Consider the following 10,848-nt stretch of genomic DNA (forward strand, 5'->3'; position numbering starts at 1 on the left):
GTCGCAACTTGATGATGGCACGTTTTTGTTTGCTCCTGTGCGCGCTTACGTGAGATATACGTCCATGTGAAAAATAAATAAAGTAGGTTAATTTTTTTTTAAAGATAGTAGTTGATTGGGATTTTATTTCGAAATATTCCAAACATATGCCCTGGAGTTTATTTCTCCCTCTCTGCAGTACTTTTAGTATTAGGTTATTATTTTTATTTTGACAAGGCTTCTAAGAGGGGTTTGTGAAAGCATTTATATTATGGCCTTAAACCCGACTTTAGCAACTTTAGAGCCAATGCAACATGCATAGGTCCGGAGAAAACATAGATACACATGTGACGTGCGTGATGTGCCGACCTTCCTGGGGTGGGGGGTGTCCTGTAAGGCTCAAGCAGTAGTTCTTCCTTTTATGACCTTTTCCTGTGCCTAACGGAGCTGGGCCCCTGGTGAATGTGAGACACTCTAGATAAGCCATCAGATTAACTTCACCTCGTTTTTCTTTTCTTTGTCTTGTCATCTTCTCCTTATTATTTATATGACAATTAATATTAGAATTATCATTTTTGTTGTTAATGGTCGTGATGACCATTCCCAGGTCTAAGCCTATGGCTAGAATATAGAAAGGTATTTGCCCCATTCCTGATTACTTGTTTTTTTTATATTTGTCACGTTTCAGATCATCAAACAAAATTTAATATTAGACAGAGATAACCAGAGTAAATACAAAATGCAGTTTTTAAACGATGATTTCCTTTATTAAGGGAAAAGGCTATCCAAAGCAATTGTCCTCTTCTTGTTAAATCATGAATGAACTGTAATTCACCATTTATTTATTTGAAAAGTTGATTTCAGTTTCAGTAGCCACACTGAGGTGTGATTACTGCCAGACCTGTTAAATTAAGAAGTCACTTAAATAGCACTTCGCTCTCGCACTGCTGGCTTACTTGTTGTTCCTAGAGTATTTAAAAGTAGAATGGGAGTCAGAGCCTTCAGTTTTCAGGCCCCTCTTCTGTGGAACCAGCTTCCAGTTTGGATTCGGGAGACAGACACTATCTCTACTTTCAAGATTAGGCTTAAAACTTTCCTTTTTGCTAAAGCATATAGTTAGGGCTGGACCAGGTGACCCTGAATCCTCCCTTAGTTATGCTGCAATAGACGTAGGCTGCCGGGGGATTCCCATGATGCATTGAGTTTTTCCTCTCCAGTCACCCTTCTCACTCACTATGTGTTAATAGACCTCTCTGCATTGAATCATACTTGTTATTAACCTCTGTCTCTCTTCCACAGCATGTCTTTTATCCTGTTTTCCTTCTCTCACCCCAACCGGTCGTAGCAGATGGCCGCCCCTCCCTGAGCCTGGTTCTGCCGGAGGTTTCTTCCTGTTAAAAGGGAGTTTTTCCTTCCCACTGTCGCCAAAGTGCTTGCTCATAGGGGGTCATATGATTGTTGGGTTTTCTCTGAATATATTATTATACAATCTACTGTACAATATAAAGCGCCTTGAGGCAATTGTTGTTGTGATTTGGCGCTATATAAATAAAATTGAATTGAATTGAATTGAAATCAAGCCTGTTAGACAAAATGAAGCAGGCTAAAAAACCTCAAAAAGCAACACATCATACCACAATCTAAAGAAACTCAAGAACAGCTAAGAAACAAAATCATTGATATCTGTCCATCTGGAAATGGGAACAAAGTTGTTTATAAGGCTTTGGGATTCCAGTGAAGCACAGTGAGCCATCACCACAAACATAGAAAACTTGGAACAGTGGTGAACCTTCCTAGGAGTGACAGCCTACCAAAATAACTCCAAAACATGTTGATGACTCATCCAGGAGGTCATAGAAGAACCCAGAACAACATTTAAAGGACTGCATGCCTCACTTGTCTCAGTTAAGGTCAGAGGTCATGATTCCACTGAAAGAAAGAGACTGGGCAAAAATAGCATCCATGGGTCAAGGAGAAAACCAGTGCTGACTAAATGCATCTTGATGATCCCCAAGACTTCTGGGAAAATATCCTGTGAACTGATGAGACAAAAGTTTATTTTTGGAAGGTGAGTCCCATTACATCTGCATAAAGCTCAGCACAGTATTGCATAAAAAAAAACCACCATAGCAACAGTAAAACATGGTGGTGGTAGTGCAATGGTCTAGGGCTGCTTTGCTGCTTTAGGACCTGAAAGACTTGCTATAATTGATTGAATCATTCTGCTCTCTACCAGAAACTCCTGAAGGAGAGTGTCTGGCCATCAGTTCATGCCGCCTCAAGAGGACAATGATCAGAAACACAACAATCCGGTTGTTAAGTCTGACGTCACTAGCCGTGTCTGGGCCTAAACTCCGCTGCAGGTCCATATATCAAACGATCACTATGGCATTACTGAGAGTTGAAAAACTGTCTAAAGTCTTTCATCTTTAATAAAATGATCAGCGTTCTGCTCTACCAGGTGTAACAATTGAGTTTAACATCCAGACATCCATGAAAACGGAATTTATGACATTTAACGGAGTTAGAAGTTAGCAGGAAGTTAGCTCGCCAGCTTCTATCTAAATACAATATAGCATGTCCTGACTGCGGGGTTTTGGAAACAAATTAAAACGTACAGCTCTGTTATCACTTCCAACATAAATGAAGACAGAAAACTAAACAGCAGTGACGTTTGTAGGGTTACTGAAGTTTGGCTAGCTGGTATATAATGATGTGCTACGTGACCGCTAGCGACACAGCTATGTTAGCATAATATAAACAAGCTCAATTTTTTTCCACTCGATAAAAGTTAACGTGAGTGTTCTCGGTGGTCAGGAACAAATGTAATCGCATGGCAGGATGCTGTAAAAGGACCAAACTTCAGCCAGGAGAACAACTGAGATAATCCATCCACAATACGAGGTTAGTCATTCATATACTGCTGCATGGGCTGGGCTGTAGTTACATCCTAAGGTTTTAAAAACTGAGCTTAAATAAATGATTAGCGGTAATAAAAGCCGAGGGAGGTCAACAGTGATCACTGACTGTTTTAGGAGCTTTTTGAGATTAAATAGAAGAAAATACAAAACATTAAACATGTTAACAACACAAAAGCCATATTAAACGCAGATTACTTTAGGCCCGGAAGTAGGATTCGTCACGTCATCACTTAACGACCGGATAAGCCCACCTCTGAATGGCTCAAAAAAAACCAAAAATGGGGTTTGCGAGTGACCTAGTTAAAGTTGGTACCTTAAAAAGTCTATGTTGGAAAACCCCTCAATGTGGTGAAAATACTTGATGTGAATGACTCATTGGCAGTTATCACAAACATTTGATTGCAGCTCTTATTTTTTTCACACAGGTCAAGGAAGGTTTAGGTAATTTTTTCACTTAATAAATTAATTCATCATTCTTTTTTATATGAATAAATGAATGATTTAATTAGGTCTCCCTCTGCTCTGTTTCCTCCTCATTCACTGTAGCTGGAGTGCTGTGATCTGGTTCAATCTGGGTGACCTTTGAGAGGGGGCTGCAGGAGTGGGGGCTCCGGATCACTGTTCCCATCCTTTGAACCTCTGAGTTACACAAGACATCAAAGTTACTTAACTGCTTATAAACAGGCTCCCTCCTCTGGGTCTGGGGGCTGTTTTGAAGGAGCTCACACCCCCAGTTGGCTGCCTCTAATCAAATCCAGGGGCAACTCAGAGCTGTACACTGATCTAAACATGAGAATGATCCAAATCATAGTAACCAGTAAAACAGAGGAAAAGTTCTGCTTACTAACCACAGAAGAACATCACTGCTGATCAGTAAAACCTCTAGGTTACTCTAGGTTTGGTTTTGTATAAGGTTTTTCAGTTTTATGATGTATAAAAGTCATGTACAAAGCATCTTACCCTCATACAGCACTTACTTGCGATTAAAGCCTTTGTTTATCATTATATGAAGAATTTTTACAGTACAAAAGTCTTGATCGACCCCTTGTTTCTTCCAAAGAGCCAGTCTTTCTTGTAGTTGTTTTTTTGTTTTTTGTTTAATTTTTTTGTTAAGCTCTAACAATGACCTAAGACTCACTCAAGGATAAAAAGGGCACCTAAACCATGAGATGAGCGAGTGTTGTGTCTACACATAATAGACAACTTAGCAAAGATCTAATTTTAAAGTGTATCTTTAGGCAATTTACATGTATTACATTGTACATTGTGTCTTTACAATTAACATGCAGCCGGTCACAAATAAATATAACTTGAGGAAACAGGACAAGAGGAGGACAAAAGGACCAGTGGAAAGCCTAAAAAACAATCCACCGCAGATGAACAGTATTTGGAAGTCATCTCCTTATGAAATATGAAAAAAATCTAGCAAAGACCTGACGCAGCTGATCTACTGTTCACTGAAGCTTCATCACAAATGGTCTCAGTGGAAGAGTGGCTTTCAATAAGTGATTCTTAAGAAAAGGAAACAGGGAGAAAAGGCTGTGATATGCCAAATTACACAAGAACTGGACTGAAACTCAGTGGCAACAGGTCTGATCATTGTCAGTGAATGGGTGTCTACAACCATCTGTAAAACACGATGGAGACTCTGTCATGGTTTGGGGCTGCATTTCAGCTACTGTTGTTCAGGATCTTGGCAAAATTAATTGAAGTGTCAACGTAGAAAAGTACAGTCCGATTTTGATCCGCTATGTAATACCATCTAGTAAGAATATAAAATCTGTAAAATCAGACCTGGATAGAAAAACAAACAACTGAACACCATCAGTCATGGATCAGCCTCTGCAGAGCCCAGAGCTCAACATTATTGAAGCAGTCTGTGATCACCTTGACAGACAACAGACTAAAAGGCAGCAAACGTCAAAAGAAGAGCTTTAAAAACCCAGATAGATAGATAGATAGATAGATAGATAGATAGATAGATAGATAGATAGATAGATAGATAGATAGATAGATAGACACCTTTTATGAAAAGAGGCAAAACCAATGCTTAGGTGAAGATCAGCAACAATAATACATGTAATAATATTTTTTATATATACTAATAAAACATTTTTTGTATTCATGACTGGAAACTGAAAATATATATTTTCTAATCATTAAAGTTTGAGTAATAACACAGGAAGTGAGAGGCTATAAATGGAAATTTACACAGCACGTCAGAAATCATGTCGGCTGCCCTAATTCTTCCCAGAATATTGAGCCGCATTTATTCAAAGGCAAAAAAAAAGAAAAAAAAAGAGAGAGTTATTGTGGATTAGTGTGAGGCTGCTCCTGCTCAAGTTAGCCATGTGGTGCCAGCTGTGGTTAGCTTTGGCTCATGGTCATTTTCATGGCCTGTATCTGGATCCTGCAGGGAGAGTCTGAAACCCTGAGATATCACTAAGCACCAAACATGTGATCATGAGAAGTGTGGAATCGAGGCTGGCATCCGGTCAATGAAAGCACACCCTGGAAACAAAGAATGACTGTAAATATCCACACTTTCTAGCTAAATTTTCTCTCAAATAGGGTTTGAAAGCAGCTGTAGCTGGGCTTTATGGAAAGAGGTCCTGTAAGTGAGTTCTCAAAGAAATCTGAACCACAGCTTGAAATTTTTGTGTCAGGGGGATTTCTCTGCCTGCTGTTGTGGTCATCACCACACCTAAACATGGAACTTTCCCTAGAGCTTCCTAATGATTGTTTAAAACAGTGATTTCCAGGCCTTTTTGCCTTGTTTTTGACTCCTTGTCACAGGTTAAGGCCTTTAGAGGTAACATATATTATTAAAAGCAAGGAAGCATTTTTCCTCTTGAATTGTCTTAATAAAAACATTTTTAAGGTCTAAAGAAGTAGATATACACAAAAAATAAAGCATAGCAAATAGTTTATGCACTGCAAACACTCACAAACTAGAAAGCTAGAGGGGCATTTACAGCCCTGGCAGATGTCTCTGAAGCAACCTTTAATGGGACGCAGAGGAAATAATGTGCATTAAATTGTGCATCACGACTCCAACATATCAAAATCAGACCTAAAAGTCTTCTTTTAATGACACTTGCAGACTTCCTCGTCCCTGTTTTCCACTCAAACGTTGCCCAAGAATGGCTGAACGCGGCGACTGCGACAGACAGATGACGCTCTGTGACATCGCACACAGTTTGTCAACTCTCGAAGGCAAACAAACACGGATGCTGGTGCATCTGTGAAAATCGAGCTGATAGAGTGTGACAGGCAGCAACAGTGCCTGCTGGGTAGACACTGATTCAGTCAACAAAGCCTGTAAATTTGGAGAAGACGGGGGCTTTGGAAATATGATGTTATGAGTGAATCCTGGAGGGGATTACATCACATGTCTGCTCACTGTGACAGACATGCCTTTAAGCAAAGTTATAAACGCACCTGTCCACCCACATATCTGTGAATATACACACCTGTGTGAGAGATTCCTTTGCCACAAGTAGAAGATGAAAGCGCTTCTCTTTCTGCTGTTCGCTCGGGTCATGTTTGATTTGAATCACTTTGCTGTTTTATTCAAACCAGTTTAACCATAATCTGATCCTCTGATCCCACCAGTAAATTAAATTCCACACCTGCTGCTGGAGCACATCGACCTGAAAGCCAGAGTCTGAAGTGCATCTTCACTTTGTCATCAGGCTTTCACTGGATCACAGTGTAATTATAGCATAATGATCAACTTCATTTGTGCTGCAGCTTTCAGCAATGATGATTAAAAGTGCAAAGAAATATTTGTACTTTCTACTCATTTCAAAAGAGGATCATCACTTCATATAATGGAAGTTTTTATTTCAAATATCAAACTGATTTGGGCCTAACTCACGAGCCTATAGAATTTGGACAGAATTTTTGGTGCCGATATCAACAAGATTAGGTGGGCAGAATCAAGCTAGAGCCAGCATAAAGGTAGGGATGATTTTTAAGTGTCTGATCATTTCAAATGCAATATTTCTCACTGTATCTTTAGTTGTGGAAGCAAAGTGAAAGAAAAAACAAAAATGTTTGTATTTCTATGCTCTAATATCCTTTTATTAGCACATGAATATAGCATGAGGTTCTTAGCTTTGCACAAAAAGCTAACTGGCAAAAACATCCTTCAAAGACGTTTTACTTTCTTACTTTGAGTACATTTCACAGCCCATGCTTTTCACTTTTACTTGAATTGTTGAAACAGTATTTAAATTCTAACTAAAGTATTTTTTTGGAACACACATTTGTACTTTTACTTACCTAAATAATTTGTGTAATTTAAACCCCTCTGAAGACAAGGACGAACAAGAAATCCTTACTTCTGAGAAGGTTAAGTCTGGGAATATTTTCCTTAAATGATACATTTTCCAATTAAAAAACAAAAACACTACTTCAATTTTTCAATTGAAGAAAGAGAATAATAACTAATGATTAAATGCAGACTGGTGTATAAACACATGAAAAAAGGTGAGAGAAGAAGAACAGCAGCCTAGGCCTATCGCAGCATAACTAAGGGATGACTCAGGGTCACCTGATCCAGTTCTAATGAAAAGCTTTATCAAAAAGGAAAGTTTTAAGCCTAATCTTAAAAACAGAGAAGGCGTCTGTGTCCTGAATCCAAACTGTTCCACACAAGAGGGGCTAAAAGTTCAAGGCTCTGTCTTTCATTCTATTTTTAAATATACTAGCAAGTTAACTAAGAAGGACCAATTGGAGAGAAAGAGCAAATAAACATAAGTAGTAGTGAAACTAGCTTAATCATCATGAATTACCCTTAAGTGATTTAAACCCTGCAGCAAACAAACAATCTGAGGGTCAGAAAGAATGAAGGTTTCATAAGACTAAAGTGTCAGAAATATAGCAAAGAGGCAGGCCATGGAGAACATATTCTAGCTCTGTTTTCAGCAAAGTCAGAGCAACCAAAGGTCAAAAATTGCAGAATTATTAACGTTTAATACCCAATAGTGAAGTTCCAAAAGCAGCCCAAGTGCCCTATAACAAAAACTCAGTTGAAATGTGTCGTTTGGTTTCTCAAGCTCTCTAAACACTTATGAGTGATATCATTTTGACATTTATCAAACCTCGTCCTGAGATTTTTTTGCAAACTGAAAGACCTCTTTAATGACTGTCTAGGAGTCAGTGTACAGAAGCTTATTTGGATTTCTTTTGAAGGACCTTGTGTGCTCTGTAGCACATTGTTTAGGATAAGTGAAAAAGCTGTAATAAAGGCGTGAGGCAACAAAACTCTAAATCCTGCTGCTGAGCTTTTAACACCTAGCTAAAGGAGTGACCCCCATTTGTTCTTACAGCCCTTCACAGGCCACCTGTTAGTTTTAGAATACATTTTAAGGTTTTATTGCTGTTTTTTAAAACTCCTGCCTACGTGTACCAGCTGCTGCGTCTATATGTGCTTGCCCTATGCCTGAGACCTTGTGGCAGGGCCTCGTCAGTGGTCCCAGCCACATGTTTGATCATTAAAGGTGATTGAGCCTTTGCAGTTCAGCCTCCATGACTGAGAATCTCAGAATTGTTGTGTTAATTATTGTTTAGCACTTCTCTCTACAGGGTAGCGCTTACACATTCACCTAATGAGCAAAATCTCACCAGTCTGATCACAGGAGGAGACAAAAACCTCTTTGGGGTGGTGCCATTAATCTGGCATCTAGCATTAAAAAATCTAACAAATATGTAGAGCTACTTGCTGTGATGAACCCTTGTGAATGAGGGAGCAGTGGAAAGCTTCTGTTATGTTTCGAAGAGTGCTATTTAACTACATATAAAGTAAACTAAAAGCTTCTCTTTCTGCAGGTTTTAAAAACGTAACCTCGGTGCGATGCCCCAAACTGAAACCCTATCAAATAACAGCCAGAGAACGGCTACTTGATAATGTTGATACCAAGTAAGCTTGATACATGCATGTAAAGAGTAATTTTCTACTCTGTTAGCTGTTGATTGTCAAAATCTCGGTGTTAAGTCAGCGCTGACACTATGCGTGCGGTGACAGACAGAACTGCTGTCTGGAAATTTAATGGGAAAGAGGGCGAACAGGAGGGGAAAAAGTGCTGTGAGAGACTTCTTTCTCATTTGTATTCATTGCTTTGCATGGATCGTCTGGCCTCGCTCCCTCAGACCTTCCTGTGGTATGAATCCCATCAGCTTTTCACAAGTGTCCATCAGACAAACAGAGCTTGTAGATGAAAACAGGAGAGGCTCATCAGTGGATTAAAGGCAGTATGAGCTAAAGCGGAGTGTAGGCCCACAGTGACAGAAACACGTGTCTTATTGTGCTTTAATCTGCTGTTATATACAGTTAGATCCATAGGTATTTGGACCATGGCGTTTTTTTTTCTAACTTTGCCTCTGTAAACCACCAGAGAAGATTTTAAATCAAACAAATAGCATGTGATTAAAGCACAGACTTTCAGCGTTTAATTCAAGCTGTTTAACCGAAGAGGATCAAAAGTAATTGGAAAACCAGCCATCAGTTTCACACCCAGGTGATTCCAAGTGTTGAATGCCTATTTGGTAGTTTTCCACTGTCCAAAGAAATATTATTGCATGTGAAGTGAAGGAGGCCATCCATGGCTGAAAAACCAAAATAAACCTATGAAAGAGACAAAAGGCTGAATCAGAGAAGCTGTGTCAAATACTTATGGGCCTAAATGAACATAAATGTCACCACTTTAAAGTGGTGCAATGAATGAAAATGTAACTTCAACCACTCTGAGTTTCACTAACATGAAGCTGAAAATAGGAAATCATGTAATGTGGTCTTGAATGTGCAATTTTTAGGTAAGTGGTGCTACTTTGGTGTTCTTTAACCTGACTTTCTTCAATATATACAGCGTGTGGATATGGGCGTAACAGGTGTTGGTGTTTACGAGCAGCAAACACTGATACAGCAGCAACCATGCTCCTGGTGGTACCACACAATCTCAGCTTGTTACAGACCTTACTGCACTGACTAATGCCAGTGGTCAGGGGAGGGGATGCTGTAAGTGTTGTGCAAAGAAGCAGAACTGTGAAAAGAGGTACTCGCTTAAAAAAACACAACCCCCGAGCAAGCCAGCTCTCCAGTGGTTACTTTAAAAGAGCTTTAGCCATTGTTGCATAGAGCTACAGTTTCATTTATGACTTCACGGGCTGCATGTTTTTCAGCACAATGGATAAAACATTAGAATCGCACACAGTATAAAAGGAAAAGCAGCTTTCTGTGCAGCGCTACATGTTTAGTGTGTTAGAAAAAGAGGCGCTAATTAGCCAAAACCACAGGCTTCAGCTGGGTTTGTTTTTACAGGTACTTAGTCATAAAAATGAAATGATTGCATCTTACTGTGTGTGTGTGTGTGTGTGTGTGTGTGTGTGTGTGTGTGTGTGTGTGTGTGTGTGTGTGTGTGTGTGTGTGAGAAAGAGAGAGATTGCGTTTATTTGTTTCTTTGTCCGCCAACTCCTCCTAGAACATCAGAAGTTGAGCAACCAAACTTGGCACACAGGTTCATCTCCCTTTAGGCTCCTGAAGGTTCTTATCTATATCAGATAATGGCTGCCTAGCAACGGCCTCACAGTGAGTTAAGACGGCCTGTTTATGGATTCGTGCACTGACAACATCTTATGAAAACATCCTATAGTCTTAATTTAATCACAGTAAAATCTACTTTATATCCAAAGTGTTGAACTGTGCATGATATATTATGACATCACCACATTGCTTGGCAACCACCTAGCAACAGGCTAAAATTATCTATTTTTAGCACCATATGAAAACATCCTGTTGTTTTAGTTTCACACCTTCGCAAGATTTCATCTATAGCCATAAAACCTGATTTATACATGCCTAGCAACCACCTAGCAACAGCTTAAATCAACCCACATTTAACATATAAGTCCTCCTTCTTTTCTTTTTTCACATCTATAAATATGA

The sequence above is a fragment of the Perissodus microlepis genome, chromosome 6 (genome assembly GCF_051167445.1).
Source record: "Perissodus microlepis isolate ML-2025 ecotype Zambia chromosome 6, ASM5116744v1, whole genome shotgun sequence".
Classification (NCBI taxonomy): domain Eukaryota; kingdom Metazoa; phylum Chordata; class Actinopteri; order Cichliformes; family Cichlidae; genus Perissodus; species Perissodus microlepis.